This window comes from Macaca nemestrina, chromosome 2 (genome assembly GCF_043159975.1).
Source record: "Macaca nemestrina isolate mMacNem1 chromosome 2, mMacNem.hap1, whole genome shotgun sequence".
Classification (NCBI taxonomy): Eukaryota; Metazoa; Chordata; class Mammalia; order Primates; family Cercopithecidae; genus Macaca; species Macaca nemestrina.
The window spans coordinates 91,661,714-91,688,421 of NC_092126.1; the positions used below are offsets into that span (position 1 = coordinate 91,661,714).

Sequence of the window (26,708 nt, forward strand, 5' to 3'; positions counted from 1 at the left end):
CCTTGAGCATTTTAAAGCATCAGAGCAAGTGAAGACTATACACTGTACTCCAAATGATAATCTCAAATCAAAGAAATGGTTTGAGAAAAAATATATATTCAGTATATTTTTGTTTTCTATAGTACACACTATGGAAAGTAAAACTTGACAAAATGTTCTTGGCAGGCAGAAAACAGAATAAAAAGCACTGCAGGAGGTATGGATTTTCAAAGGTCAAGAAGCCTTGCTCTCAGGACACCTGCTTTGCCATTTCACTTCCCTAAAGGAGCTCTGCCCATTTCTAGAGAGAGGCAACGTGCAATTACTTGTCAGGCAGATCTGCATTTTCGCCTCATGGATCTTACTGACCTATGTCTTATTTCCCCCACATAAACAATAAAAGTAATAAAAAAGAGCCACATGTATATTTCACAGAGCAAATAAAAAACCAAGACACACTTATCAATTTGGTGTACCTAATTTTCACATTTTCCTTTAGTTTCGCATGAGTGAAATCTAAAAGGAAGAATACCCCATAATGTACTAACATTGCGCAGTGAAGTGATAGCAACATTAGAGAGCTGTCTAATGTTCAAAGCAAAACAAACCCAGCAAACCCAACCCAATCCCTCCTCTGAGGAAGAAACACATTTATGCCATCTACTGAAAGTTCACCTGCCACTTGGAGTGCAAGACACTTTTCAGTTTTCTAAATGTGTCTTCTTTTATTGACTTGATCAACTTAGTTTTTCATTCATGGTGTATATGGTCTCTGATTTACCTTGAATTCACTGGAACCATTTGATGTTTTGGCCATGATTTTCCCATTAAAGTATATATTGCATAAATGGATTTTCAGGTTCACTGAGAGTACAAAAAGCTTTCACTGCTTAATGAAAGTGCGTTCTATCATGTCTTATGGTTAGTGCCTACGTAACCAGTTCTTGCACCAGGACAGGGTAAAATGGGAAATACCAGCACCCTCTGCTGGGGTGGGGTAAGAGGGGGGTCTGACCCAGCTGTTGACACTAAAACACGGTGCAGTTTGTGCAAGGCATAGATCCAGCATAAGGTAAAAATAAAAACTACGGGAGAGAGACAAAGAATCCTACCAGTAGGGTACCCCAAAAGGTGGACAAAGAATAAGAATTGCAAATTCATTAATAATACTCCAGAACAAGAAGGTAGGAAGTATAAAAATACTTGATTTTGTAAAAATGTTGATTCTCCCTAAATTAATTCAAAAATTCAGAGAAATTCCAATCAAGATCCTAAGAGAATTTTTAAACTTATAAATGTGGCAAACTGTTTCTAATGTTTATCTGGAAGAAAAAGTGCTGAAGAATAGCCAATAAATTTTTATGAGAAAAAATTACAATGATGGTCTAGTGTTAGCACATATTAAAATGTGGCATAAAGCTACAGCAATCAAAACCTTGTGGATGCCAGAACATGCAAATTATATAAATAAATTAGAGTATAATTTAAAAACAGATCTATGTATTACATAGAAATGTAGTCTCTAGTAAAATTAGCTCTTAACAGAAAAAAAAAGTCTGTAACTCAGTCAATAATTTATACAATTTATTGTCCAAATCAGAACAATTTGAGAGTAAAAAGGAATACCAATAAGATGATAGAACAACAGCCAAATATTGAACTGTCCTATGCAAATCTTAACATATGGTTACATAGTTACCTACAGGGTTGTTTCTGCATAATTTATAGCTCCTCATTTCACTCTCAGAGCCAGTTCAGGTACTAAATTTTTCAGTTGCCCAAGTGATAGAGCCTGGTTTCCAGGCAGGTGTTCAAGAGCCAAGCTCCAGGCTCTAAGAGAGGTGATGCCAAGAATAAGACAGGACTCAGATTCTCAGACATGATTGGAAGTTAATATCTAGGTTACATCTACAGGAATTTGACAGCAATCAAGGCAGAGATCTAGTTTCAATGACTTGAAATACAAGAGATAGGAGCTTCAGGTTATCTTGATGTTGAGCACCAAAATGCTGATCAAGAGGGACTGCCTCAGGTTTGGTGTGAACAGAAGATGAGGACCAAGTGTGGTATTGTACAACAGACAGGACCTAGAAGAGTTTTCACTTTACTTTTACCTACTTCATAAATGTCATGAATTTTTAGGGAAATTCTTGAGACAAACTGACCATTATTTCTACCAATATAAAAAAGCAAACTACCATAAAATGATTCTCAGTAAGAAAGCTTCAAAAGTTAAAATCAAATAAAATATGTGAAAATGGTGCAGAGGGCTGCCAAGAACTCTGATAGAGTCCGTACACATTTTACTATCACTGAAATTTACATAAAGCAGTTATTGCTGTACACTTTACATGCACTATCTCCTTTAACCACAGCCACCACTCCAAGCTATTGTATTAGCTTCACCTAAGACAAGCTGAGGCTTCCAGGAGAGGTACCTCACATCCCGGCTAATTGGCAGAGTCAGAACTCAAGTCTTTTGGACTCTTAGCCTTTATGTCTTGCTGGTATCAGGATTGATTTGGGGGTAAATGAATAGATATGCCTGCCAGCACAGGATAAGTCCAACAGATACTCTCAGGAAAAACAATTGCACAAAATCTAGTCAGTTATGTTTTAGTTTTGAAGAAAATACTCATTAAATTATAATTATTTGGCTTATCTGATAACACCAAAATCACCATATCAATCTTAGAATAATCCTTGGCTCTTCTTTTATTCACACACTCTACAATCAAATCCTGTCAGTCCAGTCTTAAAAATAGATTCAGCATCTCCATCGCTACCCTACTGCTCCACAAGTTCATCATCTCTGTCCTGACTCTTTCTAAATGCAACCTCAAAATGGGTCTCTCTGCTCCAACCCTTGCCCACTGCAAGGATTCAACCTATAAGCCAGAAGGACTCCATTAAAAGTTACATTGATCATGTCCATTAGATGCTCTAAGCCCTGCAGCAACTCTCCACTTCACTCCAGGCAAAAGACAAGTCCTGGACATTGCCTATAGGTCTTTTGTGATCTGGCTTTCTGCTGACTTTCTTTCTTTCTTTCTTTCTTTCTTTCTTTCTTTCCTTTCTTTCTTTCTTGGACAGGATCTCACTCTGTCACCTAGGCTGGAGCGCAGTGGCTGCTCACTACAGCCTCAACCTCCTGGGCTCCAGCAACCCTCCCAACCTTGGCCTCCCAAAGCATTGGAAATATAGGCATGAGCCATGGCATCAGACCTCTACTAACTTTCTAATGCACCTCGCCCACTTCCATGTGACTCACTTTGCTTCTTTGCTGTTCTTCAAATGCAATAAGTACATTATCACCTCAGGGTCTACCTTTGCCATTCTCCTGCCTTGAATGGGAAATCCTCTACTTGCTTACCTCACAGCCAGATCCCAGATCTCCTTCCCTCACCACCAAATCCCTTACCCCCTTATCTCATGGCCAGATCCCTTATTTCTTTATCTCTTGGCCAGATTCCTTACCTCTTTATCTCATAGCTAAATTTCTTACCTCCTTACTTCATGGAGAGATCCCTTACCGCCTTACCTCATGACCAGATCCCTTACCTCCTTACCTCATTGCTAAATTTCTTATCTACTTACCCCATAGCTAAATTCCTTACTTACTCACCTCTAGCTAAATCCTTTACCTCCTTCAGGTCCTCATCAAAATGTTGGTTTATTAGTGAGGCCACTAATATATTAACTATCAACCCCCTCCTCCCATGTATCTTCTTCCCCTGAATAATATTCTCCCAGGCATTATCACCAGCCAACATAATATATGTACAGTCTTAATTCATTATCTGTATCTCTTTATCACACTTGAATGTATTAGCTTGAACCATATGACATTGCCTCTTATGTAGGTAGAAAATGGTCAAATGTCTATAATTTCATTTTGTTTAACTTAGTAGTTGATATGGTTTGGCTGTGTCTCCACCCAAATCTCATCTTGAATTGTAATTCCCATGTGTCATGGGAGGAGCCTGGTGGGGCGCAATTGAATTATGGGGGCAGGTTTTTCCTGTGCTGTTCTCGTAATAGTGAATAAGGCTCACAAGATCGGATGGTTTTAAAAAAAAAACAGGGGTTTTCCTGCACAAGCTCTCTTGTCTTGTCTGCCACCATGTGAGACGTGTCTTTCACCTTCTGCCATGATTGTGAGGCTTCCCCAGCCACTTGGAACTGTAAGTCCAATAAACCTCTTTCTTTTGTAAATTGCCCAGTCTCAGGTATGTCTTTATCAGCAGTGTGAAAACAGACTAATACAGTAACTTTATAATGATCTGTTTTATACACTGCTAAATTTCCTAATGCAGATAACAGTGCCTAGCATATAATAGGTGTTCAATAAATAATTGTTTTAAAATGACTTGTTTGGCACAAGTTTTAAAAAACTGAAACATGTAGGAGTAGGTAGATGTCTTGTCTAACCGATGGTAATTAATTTCCTTCTCAGCCCAATTTATTCCTCAATTATAACATCTTATATACCCAGTTAGGAAATTAGTTCAACCTGAACCACCCTTGTGGTTTCTTTGGAACTCAAAGCTAGCAATATTCACCCCACTTGCCTCTGTCACTTCAAAGACTTCAAAGCTCTGAGTTTTTCCTGTTGACAGTTTCCAAAAAGATGAAGTTATCTACTACTTTTTGCTCTTGGACCTCCCCTACATATTCCACACTTTGGAAGGGGAACCTGGCATTCTGGGGTCCCTGGCAGGCTGTTCCCAGATCACAGAGTCATGGCAACTCTTTACTGAGCTAAGAATAGGAAAAAGGTAGAAAAGCCAGTCGTCCTCCCTTTCTGCTCTCTTTGTTCAAGACTTAGAGAGTCTTGATCTCCAATCTTAATATATACTAAATAACATTTTATTTCCAATTCATTATTTTCTTGCAATTTACTCTTAACTATACTATACTATAGTTAAGTGATATACTATGCAAAACATGTCCATTTCATACTAAATAGCTACCCTTCTAGAGTATTTGGAAAACATTTTGATATAATGAATATGGCTCTTGTCAAACATATTATTCTCTATCTAAATGCAAATTCATTTACAAATGACAAGAATAAAGAAAATTAGAATCATTTTTGCTTGAGTTTTGACACAGGAAGTCATCAAGGACAGCTCAGGGACTTTCTCCTCTGGGGCTCCCAAGAACAAAAGCTAAACTGCCGTACTCTCTCTCTATCTCGAGGGAGATTACCTTTCTCCAGACTGGTTTAAGTCAATGGATCCTGCTTTCACTTATAATTTTCAAAGGTATCCCGTAACTGATGCTTCTCCTCAGGGTTCCACCTTAAGCACCCCTTCCCTTCTCACCCTGCATCATTTTCTTAAAAGCTCTTACACTCCGAGGTCTGTATCTACAACCAGGACCTTTGTTCTGAGTTCTAGCATGTGTCAACTGCCTATAACACTTTCCCCAAGTGTCCTCTTTGTCATTTTCTTTACCTTTCCCAACCACTCCCTGCCTTCCTCAAAAACTCCACAACTCAACCCCTGCTCCAAAGAACCTCTCATTTTATTATATTATTATATTTCCCACATTGGTTAATAATGACACCATCTACACAGTCCCCAAAGAGAGTCTAAAAATCATTTTTAATTCCTTCCTCCATCATCTTCACTCTCTTTAGTCCAATCAGTCACCAAGTCCTGACCCTACATCTTCTAAATACTGCCTGTATTTGTTCATTCTTGTCACCCCTACCCTTGGTTGGACTATGGCCATTACCATCCAATTCCCTGCTCATCGTTTCATCTGCTCTAATTTACCCTCAACATTACGTTCTCAGTAGCATTTCAAATACGTAAATATGATCATGTGGCTTATTCCCTTGCTTAAAAATGTGTGATGAAGTTCAAATTTTTAAAAAATTATTTAAGTGTTTAATGAGACACCATCACCTTTCAAGATAGAGCCTGGTACCTCTGCATGGTCTTCACAAGGCAGGTGGGGAATTTCAGAATCTGACTCTTCACTCACAACTTCCTGTATGTATCATAGACGACCATGCCAGCCAGGAATGTTGACATGATCATAGAATACATAAATAAAAGGAGGTGATAGTTTTGCCATTCTCAGAAGTAAATAGATGCCAACAGAAGTTGTATATTCAGAAAAACAGAATCGTGCAGTGTTTAAAAGTGTAGACTCCTAATGTAGACTGCTGGAGTTTATATCCTGGCTCCTCTACTTACCGCTTTTGACCAAGTCTTGAAGCTATGCAACCTTCATCATAAACCTTCATCATAAAATAGGAATAATAAAAATACTATCTTATAGGGGTTTGTGGCAACTAAATTAATTAAAGTATATAAAGCAACATGAAACAATAAATGTTAATATTGTAATGTACATAATACTTTAAGAGAGATATTAACCAATGGAGCATAGCCTGACAAGGGGACCAGAATACGAAGACAAACTGAGATTATGCTATGTGAAGAATAATTGTAGTTATATGCAGCTCACGGTAAAGAAATGTTGGCCAGGCGCGGTGGCTCATGCCTGTAATCCCAGTACTTTGGGAGGCCAAGGCAGGCAGATCACAAGGTCAGGAGTTCAAGACCAGCCTGGCCAACATAGTGAAACCCCATCTCTACTAAAAATACAAAAAATTAGCTGGGTGTGGTGGCTGACACCTGTAATCCCAGCTACTCAGGAGGCTGAGGTAGGAGAATTCCCTGAACCTGGGAGGCAGAGGTTTCAGTGAGCCAAGATCACGCCACTGCACTCCAGCCCGGATGACAGTGCAAGACGCCGTCTCAAAAAAAGAAAAAAGTCAGAAATGTTGTCAAGACATTACATGGCAAGATGTACAAAAATATCTGGAAAGCAATCCAGAGTGCTGAACCAGGAACATTAGTGGAACTCTTGGGAAACAATTTCTAGTTCAAATTCTAGAAACACTTTTCATCAAACAGAAATGTATAACAATAAGAGGGGTTGTCTTCAGAGAAAGTGGGTTCCCATCCACTAAAGGTGTTTAACCAATAGCTGGATAACTCCTCATTTACAATATTTCAAAGAAATTGATCAAAAAATGCAGGGGAGAAAAATGACTTCTAAGGGGCTTAGGAGTCTCAGATGACAAAGGACTTAATACATCACCTAACAGTAAATAGGTGTTTATAGTATTATTTTTAGTAAATTCCATAAAGCATAAATAGTCACGGCACAAGCTTAGGTTGATTTGTCATCAAGTTTCCCTTAATAACCCTGTTTACCCAGTGATGAGTAAAATCCAGCTCTAGGGATGCATCACATCATCTGAAATTATTTCCCCAGCTCCATGATTCATCATGGACCACTCTAGACAAATGCTCCCTGGCTACTGCAGCTGCATTTCCTTTGTTCCCATGGAATTTTCTTGAAAAACACAATGACCATTTTTTACCTCTACAATTTGCTTGCAGTGTTTCTTTTCATTCATTTAACATGCTTTGAAAGCAATATGCCAAAGGGAATTTGAAAGGAGTTTTATTTTGACCCTATGTAGCAGTTTCAAGAAGGTGAAAAAGTTCAGAAACAAAGAAATTGAGTCATCTTTTGACCTTGATACAACCGAAAATTTAAGATAAATCCATTAAGAAGAGCTATTCGGTTGAATTCCTACTATGTACCAATAACAATTCTATTTTAAAAACAAAAAAAAACAGGCTAAGACAGGCTTAATGGCCAAGTCAAAGCCACATTGTCAATAAGGAGGAAAGCTGATAGTCATGTGAATCTAATGTCAAATATACTATGCCTGATTCCTACCCTTTAAGACACACACACACACACACACACACACACATACACAAACACACACACACACCTGTTCCAGACTCATTCCCTGCATCATACAGTCAAGCATGTCTCAAATCTTGAAGGTAGGAGAAGTCAGTATACCATTCTCTATGATCCTGAACCATCTTTCACCCTGAGGAACACATCGAGGTCAGTCTGAATTGGCATATAATATTTGATGTTAGAGTTTGTACCTGCACGTTACTGTTTGGCCTGGATTTGTCTACTGGCTCTGGACTAACCAGTTAAGGTCTCCCTCCCTGTAGCACCAATACCCTCCAACCGGACTCCTGGCACTTGACCACTGGGCATTTCCTTACCACCACCTGCACAAGAGTGATGTTATAATTTAGTCATTTAATCATCCATTTCAGTTGAAGTGTCAAGACATCTTATGCTGTGACTGGTTATGAATGGCACAGCATAAAGTTATGCATAACTGGCAGTCTCTCCGTCAGCCTGACCTTCAGCATCTGGAAATTCCATGGCATGGACTACAAGAAAATGTGTGAAATGTGAGCGGAAAGGATGAAGAAAGCATCATCTCGTATTGATACTTAAGGGGCAAAAGGAATGTACAGTGATGAATCCCACTGTACCAAGGACCAACTCCTCCCATACCCAAGTCTGGATTTTTCACAGTGCGTTATTCTCCAGCTGCACAACACAGACCTTCGACTTGAAGAGGCCCCAGCCTCCCACCCAGCCTTCACACAAAAGGCTCACATCAGTGAGCCTATTTGATGGCCTTTTCCAGACAGTCTTCCCACTGTTATTCATTTTCTTTGGCTATCAATATCCACCTCTTCCAGGAGACCATCTCTAAAGTTTATACTTATGGTCGCCTCCTTGAAGTAAGGCACTGCAAAAATCTTTCTTGGGTTTACTTACAGATGATGGGAAGCCATTGATGGATATACGAAAAGAAGTAAACTAGAAGAATTGTAATGGCATAGATAAAAATTAAGAAGAACAAGGGAGAACATGACTTTTTTTCTTTACAGTGTGTAAATTAGAATTTGAAAAAGTGCAAACATCATAGTCAATATGTCCTTTAAGTTACATTTAATTTATAGATTCTTTCTCCAATTTATCTTTGCAATTTATTTATTAAAGGCTCCACTTTGTAGTGTAGAGTTTCTCAGTATCAATTTTGCTGACTGACTCCCATAATATTTTATAACATGTTCCTCTGTCCTCCTTACTGTCTATAAATCGTTCATAGGATCTAGGGGATTGATTATATTCGGGTTCAGGTTTTTTTGTCAGACTAAATCATAATTGATATTGTGGTTGTTCTCTTTTTGATAATAAAAATCATTCATGATCAAGGTCTCAGTACATTAACCCATTATGAGTTGCAAAGTGATGATAGTTTAATTCTACTATCCCATCCTCATTAACTAAGTTAAATACTTCTACAAAGAAAACCTTTACTTCACCTACTATTTGGTTTCCCAGTGCTTTAGTTAATAAAAGAAATATAGGATAAATGATGGATTCTTTTCCTATACTTACCAGGTTTCAGTATAATAAATTGATTACCTAGCATCTTCTAATGGTGACCAATTAGTTCTTTTTAAAGCACTATGAAATTATGGGTTAAATATATCTGCTGGATTTCTATCCATTTCAGCTGTCATCCTGATTGATACTTAGATTGCCCTTTCTTTGTTCCATCTTCAAGTTGGTCCCTGAACTCTTTTGAAGCAATCCTGATAGTCTTTGATAGATGCCCTGCTAGTTAGTATAATTCATCTTTCATATTTCCTGTCCCACATCTGGAATCAGTCTTCTCCCTAATGAATCTTTATTCCTTATAGGGACAATGCTGGCATTTTCTCCAACAATCTTAATCCATCCTGAATATCTATTGCATTTCTGCACTTGACCCCAACCCCATGCCTCCCACTTGAGGTTCAGGGATGCAAGGAGGGATTGGAAGTTCCTCATGAATATGATGACAAATAGGTTTAGGCTCAAAGTATCAATTTTGCTGACTGACTCCCATAATATTTTATAACATGTTCCTCTGTCCTCTTTACTGTCTATAAATTGTTCATAGGATCTAGGGATGTGCATGACATGAATGACTTGGTAGAAATAACAAAATAATGGTATTACAATTTCAAGTGGCTACTACAACACAGCCATATCAAAATGTCCTGCTGTAAGGCAAGCGAACCAGTTAGGAGGCAATTTGATTATTACAGGAAAAGCAGCATGATTGGTATTGGAGTCAAACTAACTTGGGTTTGAATCCCAGATCTACTGCTTGAAAATCTGCATGACCTTGCACAAATTAGTTAACCTCCCTAAGCCTCAGCATCCTCATTCATAAAATGGAGTAGTAATAACACATATCTGATAGGGTTATCAATGTAATACATATGAAACATAAGACCTATTACATACCGAGTGCCCAATAAATAAAAATAGTGATGATTTTTGACTTTTTATTATTGTTGCTAGAATTTATATATTGACAGACAGCAGATTCTAAAATAGTGCAAAATAGTAGCCACTAGCCACAGGTGACTACTGAGCACTCCAGATGTGGTTGGTCTGCATTGCAAAGTACTATAAGTATAAAATATGCACTGACTTTCAAAGCATTGGTGAAAGTAATGTAAATTATACCTTTATTTTTATTACATGATGATATTATAATATTTTGGGCATATTAGGTAAAATAAAATATATTATTAGAATTATTTTTTCCTGTTTCTTTTATTATTTTAATGTAATGCTAGAAAATTTAAAATTATATGCGTGACACACATTCTACTTCTACTGGACAGAGCTTCTCTAGAGATATTAAGAAGATATTTTTGTTTTGTTTTGTTTTGTTTGCAGCGAAGGGGACCAAATGAATTAAGAATATATGATGGGCATGGTGGCTCACACCTATAATCCCAGCACTTTGGGAGGCTGAGGCAGGCGGATTACCTGAGGTCAGGGGTTCGAGACCAGCCTGGCCAACATGGTGAAACCCCGTCTCTACCGAAAATACAAAAATCAGCTGAGCATAGTTGCACATGCCTGTAATCCCAGCCACTCAGGAGGCTGAGGCAGGAGAATTGCTTGAGCCCAGGAGACGGAGGTTGCAGTAAGCCGAGATTGTGCCACTGCACTCCAGCCTTGCCAACAGAGCAAGACTCTGTCCAAAAAAAAAGAATATATTATAAGCAAAAGTTTGGTGACTGCTGGGATGAGGGGTGAGGAACAGGGAGGAGTGATGGACCACCTCTAGTTTTCTGGCCTAAATCATTTCTTTCATGGAGCCTACGCACCCGACACCTTCTAACATGAAGCCACTTTTAATGAATGCTTCTTAACAGACTGATGTCTATTTTCCCAAGAAAACAACTATCTGTATTGGCTGCTTTCCCTATGGGCAAAGAGGCAGTTCTTCTGGGTCTTGATAGCAGATGTTGGACAAAATAACCAAATCTGTTCTTTTGGGAGAAATAATTTGCATTTATTAGTACCTACCATGTTCCAGACATTTAACATGTCTTCTTGCATCATACCAAAACAATTGTTGGAGGTAGCTATTACAACCTTCATTTTTACAGATAAGGACAATGAGATTCAGAGGTTAACTAGCTTACCACATGTCATATAGCAAGGAAGGAACAGAAGTGAGAGGTAAAACCAAGTTCATCTGCTTTCTTGATCCATGCTTCCTCGTAAACTGGGTTGTCTTTGAGGAGTACATGTGTGGATTGAAGAATTCAAGATCCCAAATTCTGTTAGTCACTCATCTAAAGTGATTTCTCCTAATCCTTTGGGTTCTAAGTCCCTAATTTAGAACTCAAGAATCTATATGCTACAAAATGTAGGAGATGCAAGCTCTGAAACTATTCTAAGTTATTTATGTTATTTATAGGGCTTCCTTGGCACCAGAGTCATCTTATCAGACATTTTCCAGGCAATTCTGAAAGCACAGATTTTTTTAAGGGGGTATCTAATTTAATATTTCTCAAGAGTCTTTCACCATAGAATCCAAGCAATTTGACCTGACCTGGTTTTTCTTAGACCTGTAGCCATCCAAAGAGAATCATTATTCCTGTTAACTGATTTTTTAAAATATATCTTTAAGTATAACCCTTCAATGAGTCAGAGTAGGATTTAGAATTTAAAATACATTTTCCTTTATCTGCTTAATGTCTTTTGCATTGTAAAAGTCTGCTTTTACTATTGGATCCATTTGCTTCTAAGTGGACTTTTACCTGAAGCCTTAAAAAAAAACTATCCAAGAAACCCAAAAAGTATCCACTCTTAATGTTGGCATCTGGCCCAGAATATCTCTGACGAATGCTAATATTCAATGATTTCTCTGAATTATGTCTCAAATCCCTTCAGTCAGGCTAATGCTGTTAATTTAGCATGCTAGGAATCAGGCAGAAATATGGCCAAAAGTCTTAAATGAAAAAGAATTAAAGATGAAAAAATATTTTTAAAAATCTAATAAACATCTAAAGAGATAATAAACATCATTATTAATCAAAGAAATGAAAATGTTCAATAAGATACCATCACACACTCACTAAAATAACTAGAATGAAAATTTAGGCAATGCTAATTTTTTGAAAGATTTAGAGTAACTGTTAACTATTGTGCTCAATAAGTTATAATATAAATTTGACAATCACATAGGAGAACTTTTTGGCAGTTTCTAATAATACAATTTAAAATATACATATTCTACATCCTATGAATTTACATGACAAAATATACAGTAATAACAATAATTGGTAATTGCCATACAGAATGACATTGAGGAATATTAAAAATATAAAACTACAAACATAATATTTCAAATATAACATTACAAATAACATTATAAGATAGAAAAACTCCATATTGACTGATTCAAATTTTGCAAAATTTAAAAACTTATGAAATGAATATATAATATTTAAAAACCAGAATAGTGGTTATCCCTGGAAAGTAAGTAGAGAATGGAAGGTGAATAAAAAGGGGTTCTGTGATTCTGCTACAATTCTGTTTCTTGACTTAGATGCTGGTTTTACATGTGTATTTGGTTTGTAAAACTTTATTCAACTGCACACTATGGTTTATAGAATTTTCTCTTTTAAAGTATGTGCGCATATAAAGTTAAAACATTGGCATGTTAGGTATATTAGGATATACAAAAAAGCATATTCATTTGTATACATATAAATCAACAGCTATGTGTAAATAAATAGCTACTAATAATGTCAGGCCTATTATTTTAATTAATCTTCACAAGAAATTTTAAAGGTTGCATTAACAGTCTCATTTTAGAGACAAGAGTATTAAGACAAAAAAGTTAATTGGCTTGCGCCCAATGTAACACTGGTAGCAAAAGAACAGAAATGGAATTCAAACTCAGTCATCTCTATCTCCAGAGTTTCTTACCACAATTGCACTAAGCAATAAAAGACATGAATAAATCAAAGGAAGTTTTGTCCTATTGCCAAAAAGAAAGGGCTGAATGACTCACTTTCAGGCTGAGAACACTGAGTTCAGTATGCTGGTTCCCTTCAGGAATAGAATTTTACACATATTATGAGTTCAGAGTGGCTGTGGACAAATTTAATTATAGTTCACCCAATAACCACCACAGTTGGATAGAATAGGTCCAGTGAACCATATTTTCTTGGCCACAAAATACCTCCCTTACCAACTTGCTATAACATTTAAAATTTCCACAATTAATCATTAGCTCCCCTTTGGGATGCAGTAGTAGTTTATCCATTGTTTTAGAGATGGGGCTCCGTGGGGAAATGGAATAGGGTGAGGAAGAAACAAGTTACAAAAACGTAGTTGGATCCTAACACCATAAGGTTTGTGCCCAAGATGCCCAACTCTATAGAAATGCAGCCTATAGAAATCATTAACAAGGATCAATGGAGGGCTTTCATTTTGCCTTCCCATTTGATGCTTAATCTTTCTGCCCTCAGCTTTACTGGATTTGCCATGAGCATTACTGAATATTCATTTAAGAAATAAACCAAATGTAAAATAGAAATTACATTTAACCAAAGACAGATTATAAGTCAAATAAGTTGCAGGAACAGACCTTGATTGCAACTTTCCAAAGTAGAACATAAGAAAACTTTTCAGGTGAAAGGAACCTTCGACTCATCTTTTTCAATCCCACATGTTACATATAAGGAATAGGAGACCAGGAGGCAAAAGGACCCCAGTTACAGATGAGTTAATAGCAGAGCTAGTGCTCTTCCCATGGTTCACTCTTTTCTTCATGCCTTTCTCCATAAAAAATTAAAGATCACATCTATGAATGTCTGCCAAATACATTTAACTGTGTGAACTTTTACACCGATTTTGTCTTTCAAATCTAATATATATGTAACTCATTCTTAAGTGGTAATAGCATATACTTACTGCTTCCCATCTTACAGACATTTTTCACACATTAACTCACATATATATATCATATATATTCAGGTATTAACATATATATGTATTAACTCATATATATTCATGTTACATGTAGTAAGTACTGTTACATATGCACATATATGGTATAAAATTATCGCATTGTAACATCACAAAGTATACCACATATGTTAACTCAATCTTCACAAGAACTGCATGAGGTATATACTGTTATTATCATGCTAATTTTACAGAAGAAAAGACAAATGTAAAAAAGTATTAGAAATTGTCCAAGACCACTCAAATAATAAGGAGCAAAGCCTAGGTTTGGGTCCATCTGTCCATATTCTTACCATTATATTTTATTCTCTTGTCCTTTTCTCAGCCTGCCACAGTCTTCTATCATCCCTCATTTTCCCTCTCTCTCTAAATTTTGTGTCATGAAGAATTAATGGAAGAAATAAGCTGAATGTTGCCATCATCACTTAACAACCATTATTTCTTTGATAAGGGTTTTGGTACTTAATTTGCCTAGCAAAAATGTACTGGTTGAGGGAACATTGGTTTTGAAGTTGTACAAGCTTGGATTGAAATTTTATCTTCACCAATGAACAGCTATGTGACCTGAGAAAATTAGTTTTCTGAATATCAGTTTTCTCTTTGGGTAAATAGAGTTCTCATAATAGTTACTGTCAGAATTAAATGACATAATGCATATAAATGCATTATGTACATAGGTCTAGAGAAGTATCTCACATCTTCATGTCTATTGTTGTCATCTCTAATTCTTCTCCATAAAGAACTCTTCTTATAGTTTAAATCCCTTGATTATCAATTGAGATAGAACCAAGAGTTAAACCACATTCACCATGAAGGAAAGGGTGGTTTCAACATAAATCTGTCATTTATACTGATCTAGGAGGAACACGTGAGTCATGAGCAGGTTTCCTCACACCAGTTGGGTACGTGTGATGCCCAAAAGAGTGAATGTTTAACAATTAAGCTGGTTTTAAATGTGTAGCATGGAAGGAATCAAACTGAATGTCGGTTGTGATTATTCACTTGTACAGCGCATTAAAGGTAAATTATCAAATAGTGAACGAATTAAGATCATGTAAAAATGTGTTTTCCATTTCTTCAGAGAGCTTTCGGGTTCTTTGGAAAAAAATCAAACAGAAGGGCTTTATGTATTAGTATGGCCAAATTTTGAAAAAAAAAAAAAATCTGCTATTTCCCCCAAATGGAGGAAACTAACATTTACTGAGTACCTACTGAATACCATATATATTATTTCAAATAACTGTCACATAGAAATCCTGTAACATCTGCTATTACTCTAATTTTCTTGATGAGGAAAATGAAACTCAGGGAATTTAACAATGTATTTCTGTCATATAATTACTAAATAATGGAGCTGGGATTGCACTCTGAATCCAATTTAAAAGTGCTTTCAACTAAACCCTGAGATGGTCATTTCTGACAGCTGTGATGACCAGAGAAGTGATGCAATGCAAAACTTATTTTATTATTGATGAACGTGCATAGCAATCTTATATTAAAGATACCCATCCACACTTGCCTGACCTCCTTGTCTACTCCTCTAGACCAAAGTTCTATAAGAGTAGAGGCATTGTCTGATATGTTTATCAATATGTTCCCAACACCCAACTTGGTGCCTGCCACCTAACTACAAGTTCAGTAAATATTTGTTGGATAAAGAAGTGAATGCTGAATTGATTAAAAGAATACAGATTAGCTCCACACTCATATTTTCACAGATGGTGAAACTGGGGGAATAGCGGGTGTTTTGTCTGCAGTTTACTATTGCTCGGTGACAGAGTGAAGATTAGAAACCCAAAGCTCTGAATAAAAGCCCGTTGTTGAGTCTAATGAACCAGGTCAACAGCAGGCTAAAGGACAGGTCCATTATTTAACTTAAGCTGCTGTCCTCCTGAAACAGATGTCAATGTGTCATGATTACATGAACAACAGTTGTTTTACATAACACATGACGGAGGTCACAAGTGACCACCACACCATTGCCAGTCAGAGGAGTCCATACGTGGTTGCCCCAGCTACTGAAAAGCAGGTTGCAAGACAACCAAATAGAACCCTCCAGTGATCCCCACCACTGTCAAGTCATAGGAACACCAAATTGAAAGACTATCCACACAGGAAAATGCCTTCATAAGGAGCAAAAATCAGGTGAGCAATCACAGTACCAGGTTTTAACATCATAGCAAGGAAAGATACATTGAAAAGGGTAGGAAAACCAGTCTTGAATTGCCCACATTGCCACCTCCATCCCCCAGTAGAAGCTGCATGGCACAGAGACAGAATCTGTGTACCTGGAAGAGAGTATAGCGATTGTGGGACTTTGCATTGACATTCACAGCTGCCCTGTCACAGTGGAAAACATGGGGGCAGAACTCAGCTGGCACCACCAGATGGAACATTTAAACAAGCCCTAGCCAGAGAGGAATTGTCCACCTCAGTGGTCAGAGCCTGAGTTCCAGCTAGCCCCATTACTGTGAGAAAAAGTGCTCTAGGGTCCTAAATAAACTTGAAAGGCAGTCTAGGCCACAAAGACTGCAATTCCTGGGCAAGTCCTGATGCTGTGCTGGGCTCATAACCAGTGCATTTGGTGGGCACACAACCCAGTGAGACACCATCCGGGGCAACTAAGGGATTACTTGCGTCACCCCTCCCCCAAACCAGGGCAGTGCAGCTTCCAGCTCCAGGAGAGACTCCTTTCCTCTGCTTGAGGAGAGGCCGGGGGAGAGTAAAGGGAACTTTGTCTTGGAACGTGGATACCAGCTCAACCACAGTGGAATATGGCACCTGGCAAAGTCCTAAGGACTCTATTCCAGGCCCTTGATTATGGGCGACATTTCTGGATACCCTGTGGGCCAGAAGGGAACCCACTGCCTTGAAGGGAAGAACCTAGTCCAGGTAGGATTTATCACCTGCTGACTAAAGAGTCCTTGGGCCTTGAATAAACATCAGTGATTGCCAGGCAGTACTTATCACAGGGCTTAAGTGAGACCCAGGGCCATGCTGGCTTTTAGTGTGACCCAGCACATTCTCAGCTGTGGGGGCCATAGAGAGAGACTTCTTCTGTTGAGGAAAGGAGAGGGAAGACTAAAGGGCACTTGGTCTTGCAGCTTGGGTACCAACTTGGCCACAGTAGAGTAGGGCACCAAGCAGGCTTCTGGGGTCCCCAGTTCCAGATCTTGGTTCCTGAAAGGCATTTCTGGACTCACCCTGGGCTGGAGGGGTGATCACTGCCATGAAAAGAGATGCAGGCCTAGCCGGGTTCACTATCTGCTGCCTGAAGGGATTTTGTCCTTGAATGAATATCAGCAGTAGCCAGACAGTGGTCACTGTGCACCTTGGGTAAGAAATAGTGCTGTGCCGACTTTGGATCCAACCCAGTGCAGTCCCAGTGGTGGTGGCCACAGAGGTGCTTATGTCACCCCTCCAACAGCTCCAGGCAAATTGGCACAAAGAGAGAAACTTCATTTGTTCAGGGAAAAGTAAAGGAAGAGAAGAAGGGTCTCTGCCTGGTCATCCAGGGAATTCTACTGCATCTTACCAAGACAATCAAGGCAGTAGCTCTACAAGTCTGCAAAAGCCACAGTGTTACTGGGCTTGAGGTACCCCATAATGCAGATACAGCTGCAGTGACCAAAGATTTAGATCACAACACTTTATACCTCTTGAATACCTGGAAAGCCTTCCCAAGGACAGATACAAACTACCCCAGACTGCAAAGACTATGATAAATAGCTAACTCTTCAATGCCCAGACATTGCTGAATATCCACAAGCATCAAGATGATCCAGGAAAACATGACCTCACAAAATGAACTAAATAAGGCATAAGTGTCCAATCCCAGGATGACAGACACATGTGACCTTTCAGACAGAAAATTCAACATAACTATTTTAAGGAAGCTCAGTGGAATTCAAGACAACACAGAGAAGGAATTAAAAATCCTACCAGCTAAATTTAACAAAGAGATTGAAATAATTTTTAAAAATTAAGTAGAAATTCTGGAGTTGAAAAATTTAACTGACATACTGAAGAATGTATCAGTCTTCCAACAGCTGAACTAATGAAGCAGAAGAAATCATTAGTGAGCTTGGAAACAGGCTATTTGAAAACACAGTCAGAGGAGACAAAAGAAAAAAGAATAAAAAACAATGAACCACACCGACAGGATCTGGAAAATAGCCTCAAAAGGGCAAATCTAAGAGTTATTGGCCTTAAAGTGGAGGCAGAGAAAGAGATAGAGTAGAAAGGGTATTCAAAGGGATAATAACAAGAAAATCTCAAACCTAGAGAAAGATATCAAATATTCAAGTACAGGAAAGTTATAGAACACCAAACAGATTTAATCAAAAGAAGACTACCTCAAAGCATTTACCAATCAAACTCACAAAGTTCAGGAATAAAGAAAGGATATTAAAAGAAGCAAGAGAAAAGAAGTAAATAACATACAAACACATTCCAGTGTATCTGGCAGCAGACATCTCAGTGGAAACCTCTCAGGCCAGGAGAGGGTGGCATGACATATTTAAAGGGCTAAAAGAAAAGAAAAAAAAAAAACTTTCGTTTTAAAATAGTGTACCCAGCAAAAATATCTTTCAAACATGAAAGAGAAAATATTTTCCCATACAAAGAAAAGCTGAGGGATTTCATCAATACCAGACCTGTCCTATGAGAAATGCAGTTCTTCAGCCTGAAAGAAAAGGATGTTAAGCAAGAAAAATCATCTAAAGGTACAAAATCCACTGAAAACAGCAAGTACACAGACAAACTCAGAATATTATAACATTGTAATTGTGGTATACAAAGTACTCATATCTTGAGCAGAAAGACTAAAAGAAAAACCTATCAAAAATAAGAATTGCAACATCTTTTCAAGACATAGTATAATAAGGAATAAATAGAAATGACTAAAAGTTTAAAAGTGGGATGAATTGAGTTAAAATGTCAAATTTGTATTAGTTTTCCTCTTTCCTTATTTTTCTGCTTGTTGTTTTTGTTCGTTTTTGAAATCAGTGCTGTCATCAGCTTAAAATAATGGGTTATAAGATGTTTTTTGCAAGCCTCATGGTAACCTCAAATCAAAAAACCTACAACACATATGCAAAAAATTAAAAGCAAGAAATTAAAACATACCATTAGAAAAAAAATTACCTTCACAGAAAGGAAGATGGGAAGAAAAGAAGGAAGAAAGAGAAGACTGCAAAACAACCAGAAAGCACATAATAAAATCGCAAGAGTACATCTTTACTTGTCAATAATAACATTGGATGGAAATAAACTAAAGTCTTCAATCAAAAGACACATAATGGCTGAATGGATTAAAAAAAAAAAAAAAAAAAGACCAAATGGTCTGTTGCCTACAAGGAACACACTTCGCCTATGTATACCCATAGGCTAAAAATAAAGAAGTAGAAAAAGATATTCCATGCAAATGAAAACCAAAAAAGAGCAGGAGTAGCTATATTTACGTGGTATGAAAGAGATTTCAAGACAAAACTAGTGATGGACTAAGAGCTCCAGCTGGGGAAGTGCCACTGCCAAGCCTGCAGCCTGACGCCCTCTCAGTAGTGCCTGCATTGGGTGCCACAGTACCTGTCTGAGCACTGGGCACACCCATGCTCCCACCCAGCCCTCCCATCTTGGCTGGTGCTTGGAGCCTGCACTGCCACTGCTGCCCTTTCTCTCAGGCCACACAGCCGAGTAAACAGCCACAAGCTACACCGACAGTGCCCATGTTCTGCTGCTGAGCCACCATGGAGTCACTCAGCCCTTGGAGCCTAAATGTACACAGTCCTGCTCTCAGACATACCACCATTAGATTTAATAGTCAGCTTCTATCAATACTAATTTTCAGCTATGGAATCAAATATATACGGCCCTACTCTGGGACACACCTCCACTGGATTTAATTCCTCACTAACACTTTCAGCTGTGGAATTGCAGACAGGTGATGACAAAGGAATGACATTGCAAATGAATATCAAGTGAGGGGAGCAGAATGATGGCCAAGGGTAAATGTTCTAAAACATGACAAGAATTTTCTCTCAGTGATGACATGGCAGATAAATAAACTAGGGGAAAAAATGATAAGATAAAGTTTCTCTAACCAAGACCTCAAAGCTGGACTAGAGTGTTGGAGGGAAGGAAGTGAGAGAGCAAGCCACCAAGCAGAAGCTGCTCTTCACCATGGGGGCCAATGGAGAGTAGAAGGACTCAGATACAGATGCCTCCAGCCCAGTCTCTCTTGTGGGACTGCAAGGCTGATACACTCCCTGAAGCACCATGGCATGAGGTGGAGGTTCCTATAGCCAAGAAGAAAGAGAAGCAGGGTTCTGAGAAGAGGATTAAGAAGGAACCTGTCATCCAGAAGTCCAGCCTGCTATTTGGCATGGGGCTCTCTGGGATCCAAGCCAACTACCTCATCTCTGAACACCAGCAGGTGGCTCTTCTCATGCAGATGACAGCCAAGGAGTCTGAAAACAGCCCAGAGGACAAAACACCAAATCACCCCTCCCAGTCTACAGTGTGTTGGAAGGGAATAGCTAACTCTGCCTCAAAAAACAAAGATAAAGGGAACAAGAGAAACGAACAAGGAGAGACCTTTCTGCACTGAGCTGCCATCCGAAGGGATATCCAGAACATCAAAGGGCTCATATGTGAGTGAATGGACATCAACACCAAGGACTTCACAGGCTGGACAGTGCTGCATGAAACATTTAACCAGGGATATTACAAGGTTGCAAAGCAGCCACTGGCCCCAGGTACAAAGGTGAACACCAAAGGCCTGGACGGTAATACGCCTTTGCAGAACACCACTACCAACGGGCATGACAAGGTTGGCATCTTCCCTTGGCCCTTCACATGTCTGCCCTGTCCTGATGTCTGGGTCATTCTGTAGCTTCATGTTCCCCTATCCTAACTAGTCTCATGGTGCTGGGCTAGTAAGTCAGTCTCATGGTGCTGGGCTGAGGAAGTACATTTTTGCCTCCCGGACCTCAAAGGCCAGCTGTCCCCTCTATCTGCCCCCAGCTTTCTCACCTTGGATCAACACCTGAACAGCCTCTCATAGTATTCACAACAAGCACCATCTTAAAAAAGGCTTGTATCCATGAGACATGTAGGTCTGGTTGTGTTTTATCAGGCGAAGGATTACACCAAGTGGAAGGAGGGCTGCAGGGGTTGCTACTGGTCCCTCTCTTTGTTACTGTGGGACTGTTAGACCTGCAAGGCAGATCCATCCAAGTCTGGAATGAGGAAATACCATTCCACAGGTATAGCCAGTGCATAGGATGATAGAATCAAGATTAGACAAAATGACCATTATAACCAGCCCAGGAGCAGTGAGCACAAAGAGGACTCAGCCTTCATGGGGAAGTGACTGCTTCTAGGTCTGAAGCAAGGAAAAACATGATGTATTCAAAACCCTCTGTCCTGCTGGAAAGGAGGGCTGGTAGTCACAGGTGGGAGGGTCTTAAGTCATCACCAGAGCTCTGTGAAGAGCTCCCTGGTCATAGACAGTATAGTTGGAGTGTGGTAAGGACAAGGCCAGAGGGACAAATGAGGCCACATTTGCTTGCATCCATCATACTTTATGGCAAGTCATGCCTGGCCATTGTGGGAGATGCTAGAATCCACAGCACCTAGGGTGTAAAAAGCATTTGCGAAATGACAAGTTACTGTGGGGGACGGAGGGGACTCTGAATTAAAGATTTCTGTGACAATCAGGGAAATCTGAACTGATTCCATATTTGATGTTGAAAAAAATTCCCATTAAATTTTTAGGTAAGATAATGGCATTATGGTTTGTTTTGTTTGTTTTTATAAGGACCCTTCCATAGAAATGTACTGAAAAAGTCTATGCAATGTGATTTGCTAAACAATACCCAGAAAGCAGACAGGTGTGAGTGGAATGGCACTGGCTGTGGGCTGACAGGTGATGCAGCTGGGGCAGGAGGCATCCTTTGAGTTTTTATATGTTTGTAACTATCACTTTTAAACTTTTTATTATTGAGAATGTCAAAGACTCTGTAAACATGGTGAGGTAAATAAGATAATGGTCCCCAAGTGCCTATGTCACGACCCTGGAAGCTATGGGTATGTGACTTCACATGGGAGATTATCCAGGATTATCTGGGCTGGCCTAGGGTAATCACATGGGTCCTTGAAGTTTAAGAGCTTTTCCTGGCTAAGCCACAGCAATACCAGAAGAAGCTGAAGACATTAGAGCCTGAGGTCCCTCCTCAGGCTTCTTCTGGTATCTGGCCTTGCTGGCCTTGGAGTAGGAGGCCGAGGAATGTGGTGACCTCTAGGGGCTGGGAACAGGAACCTCAGTCCCGCTCCTGCCAGCACCTTGACATCAACCCAGTTAGGGAGGCAGATTTTGGACCTCTGACTTCCAGAATTGTAGCCTAAGAGTGCAGTGATTTGTTGTAAGTTGCAATAGAAAACTCATACACATAAAAACTATGTGCTGATTAAATAATATAAAATATAATATACTAAATAAAAATAGATTATGTGTATGACAAGACTCTATATTAAACCTCATTACAGATTCTTTTAATGCACTAATCTCAGACCTAAATAAAGTTGAGATTAAATTTAATATTTGTACTTGAGTTATGTCCTGGGTGTATGAAACACAGTTTGCTGATGATAAACAGCTGGACAGAGCTCTGGAAATGTCATCATGGGTGTTCCTGCCACTAATATTACCACTCTTATGCTTGTAAAGCCAAACAAGGAAGATACCATCTTACATTATAATGTAAATGAAAATGGAAAATAAACCAGCTTACAAAACTTGGAAAAAGAAGAAAATTTATAAAAAGAGACAAAGAAGGTCATTATGTAATGATAAAGGGGTTAATTCAGCAAGAGGATATAATAATTATAAATATATATGCACCCAACACTGGAGCCTCTAGATATAAAAAGCAAATATTATTAGAGCTAAAGCAAGAGATAAATCCCAAGGCAATAATAGCTTCAACACCCCACTTTCAGTATTGGACAGATCATCCAGACAGAAATCAGCAAAGAAATATTGGATTTAATCTGCACTATCACATAAATTGACCTAATAGATATTTACAGAACATTTCTTCCAATGGCTGCAGAATGCACATCTTTCTCCTCGGCACATAGATCATTCTCAACGATAAACCATATGTTATGCCACAAATAAGTCTTTAAATATTCAAAAAAATTGAAATAATATCAAATATCTTTTCTGACCACAATGGAATAAAACTAGAAATCAATATCAAGAGAAATTTCAGAAACTATACAAATGTATGGAAATTAAACAATATGCTCCTGAATGACCAGAGAGTCAATGAATAAGAAGAAAATTAAAAATTTTATTGAAATAAAAATGGAAATACAATATACCCAAACCTATGGGATACAGTGAAAGCAGTAGTAAGAGGAAAGTTTATAGCAGTAGACACCTACATCAAAAAAGTAGAAAAACTTCAAATAAACAACCTAATGATGCACCTCAAAGAATTAAAAAAGCAGAAGCAAACCAAATCCATACTTAGTCAAAGAAAAGACACAACAAAGATTAGAGCAGAAATAAAGAAACTGAAATGAAGAAAAACAACACAAAAGATCAATGAAACAAAAAGTTGGTTTTTTGAAAAGATAAAGTTGAAAAACCATTAGCCAGACTAAGGAAACAAGACTCAAATAAATAAAACCAGAGAAGAAAAAGCAGGCAGTACACCTGATACTACAGAAATTCAAAAGATCATTAGAGACTACTATGAGCAACTATATGGCAATAAATTGGAAAATTTAGAAGAAATAGATAAATTCCTAGGCACATACAATCCACTAAAATTGAACCAGAAAGGGACTCAAAACCTGAGAAGACCAACAATAAGTAATGAGATCAAGGCCCTAGTAAAAATTTCCTGCAAAGAAAAGCCCAGGACCCAATGGATTCATTGCTGAATTTTACCAAACACTTAAAGAACAACTAATACCAGTCCTACTCAAACTATTCAAAAAAATAGAGCAGTACAGAACACTTCCCAACTCTTTCTATTAGACCATTATTACCCAGATACAAAAACCAAAGACATCAAAAAAAGAAAATGACAGACAAATATCCCTGATGAATATTGATGCAAAAATCCTCAACAAAATAACAAATCAAACTCAACAACACATTAAAAAGATAATTCATCATGACCAAGTGAGATTTATCCCAGAGATGCATGGATGGTTCAACATATGCAAATCAATCAGTCTGATACATCATATAAACAAAATGAAGGACAAAAACCATATGATCATTTCAATTGATGTTGAAAAAGCATTTAATTCTCTGAAGAATGTCAATGGTAGTTTAATAGGAATAGCATTGAATCTATAAATTACTTCGGGCAGTATGGTCATTTTCACGATATTGATTCTTCCTGTCCATGAGCATGGAATATTTTTCCATTTGTTTGTGTCCTCTGTGATTTCCTTGGGCAGTGGTTTGTAGTTTTCCTTGAAGAGGTCCTTCACTTCCCTTCTTAGCTGTATTCCTAGGTATTTTATTCACTTTATAGCAAGCGTGAATGTGAGTTCATTTATGATTTGGCTCTCTGCTTGCCTGTTGTTGGTGTATAGGAATGCTTGTGACTTTTGCACATTGATTTTTTATCTTGAGACCTTGCTGAAGTTGCTTATCAACTTAAGAAGCTTTTGGGCAGAGATGATGGGGTTTTCTAGATATAGGATCATGTCATGTGCAAAAAAAGACAATTTGACTTCCTCTCTTTCTATTTGAATATGGTTTATTTCTTTCTCTTGCCTGATTGCCCCGGCCAGAATTTCCATACTATATTGAATAGGAGTGATGATAGAGGGCATCCTTGTCTGGTGCTGGTTTTCAAGGGGAAGGCTTCCAGCTTTTGCCCATTTAGTATGATATTGGCTGTGAGTTTGTCATAAATGGCTTTTATTATTTTGAGGTATGTTCCTTCAATACTTAGCTTATTAAGAGTTTTTAACATGAACGGATGTTGAATTTTATCAAAGGCCTTTTCTGTATCTATTGAGATAATTATGTGGGTTTTTTTTTTTAAGATCCGTTTATGTGATGAATTACGTTTATTGATTTGTGTATGTTGCACCAGCCTTGTATCCCGGGGTTGAAGCCAACTTAATTGTGGTGGATAAGCTTTCTGATATGCTGCTGTATTCGGTTTGCCAGTATTTTATTGAGAATTTTTGCATGTATGTTCATCAGTGATATTGGGATATAGGTTTTCTTTTTTTGTTGTATCTCTGTCAGGTTTTGGTATGAGGATGATGCTGGCCTTATAGAATGTGTTAGGGAGAAGTCTCTCCTTTTCAATTGTTTGGAATAGTTTCAGAAGAAAGCGTATCAGCTTAGTACTTCTGGTAGAATTCAGCTGTAAATCCATCTGGTCCTCGCTTTTTGGGTTTTTGGTTTTTTTGTTGTTGTTGTTGGTTGTTGTTGTTGTTTGTTTGTTTGGTAGGCTCATTGCAGCACTATTCACAATAGCAAAGACATGGAATCAACCCAAATGCCCATCAATGATAGACTGGATAAAGAAAATGTGGTACATATACACCATGGAATACTATGCATCCATAAAAAGTAACAAGATCATGTTCCTTTCAGGGACATAGATGGAGCTGGATGCCATTATCCTAAACAAACTAATGCGGTCACAGAAAAGCAAACACCGCATGTTCTCACTTATAAGGGAGAGCTGAACAATGGGAACACATAGACACAGGGAGGGGAACTACACACACCGGGGTCTGTCAGGGAGTGAGGGGAGGGGAGGGAGAGCATTAGGAAAAATAGATAATACATGCTGGGCTTAATTACTAGGTGGTGGGTTGATAGGTGCAGCTAACCATCATGGCACATGTTTACCTATGTAACAAACCTGCACATCCTGTACTTGTACCCCATAACTTAAAAATTAAAATTAAAAAAGAAAAAACAAAAATAAATTAAAATAAACAATGTGATGTTAGTCACTGACTCAAAAAGAAAGCGCTTAATAAAATACAATATCCCTTGATGATTAAAAAACTCTCAAAAAACTAGGCATAGAAGGAACATATCTCAACATAAGAAAGGCCATATATGACATACCCATAGCTGATATCATACTGAATGGGAGAAAAGTGAAAGCCTTTTCTCTGAGATCTGGAACACACCAAGGATATCTACTTTTACCACTGTTATTCAACATAGTAATGGAAGCCCTAGCTAGAGCAATCAGACAAGGGAGAGAAATAAAAGACATCCAAATTGGAAAGGAAGAAGTCAAATTATCCTTGTTTGAAGACTACATAATCTTATAAAAACCCTAAAGACTTCCCCAAAAACCCATTAGAACTGATAAACAAATTCAGTAAAGTTGCAGGATACAAAAATCAACACACAAAAATAGTGGAATTTCTATATGCCAACAGCAAACAATCTGAAAAAGAAATTA

The 26,708-nt window shown here is 38.2% G+C and overlaps 1 protein-coding gene, 1 long non-coding RNA gene and 1 pseudogene across 7 annotated transcripts in view; 2 read left to right on the forward strand and 1 right to left on the reverse strand.

Moving 5' to 3' along the window:
* The window catches only part of LOC105489979 (potassium calcium-activated channel subfamily M regulatory beta subunit 2), a 415,168-nt gene that overhangs the window by 344,839 nt on the left and 43,621 nt on the right, over positions 1-26,708 (forward strand). The gene's annotated exons all lie outside the window — the stretch shown is intronic.
* The window catches only part of LOC139361923 (uncharacterized), a 145,594-nt gene that overhangs the window by 16,528 nt on the left and 102,358 nt on the right, over positions 1-26,708 (reverse strand). The gene's annotated exons all lie outside the window — the stretch shown is intronic.
* LOC105489978 (ankyrin repeat domain-containing protein 11-like) lies at positions 7,644-26,009 on the forward strand (annotated as a pseudogene).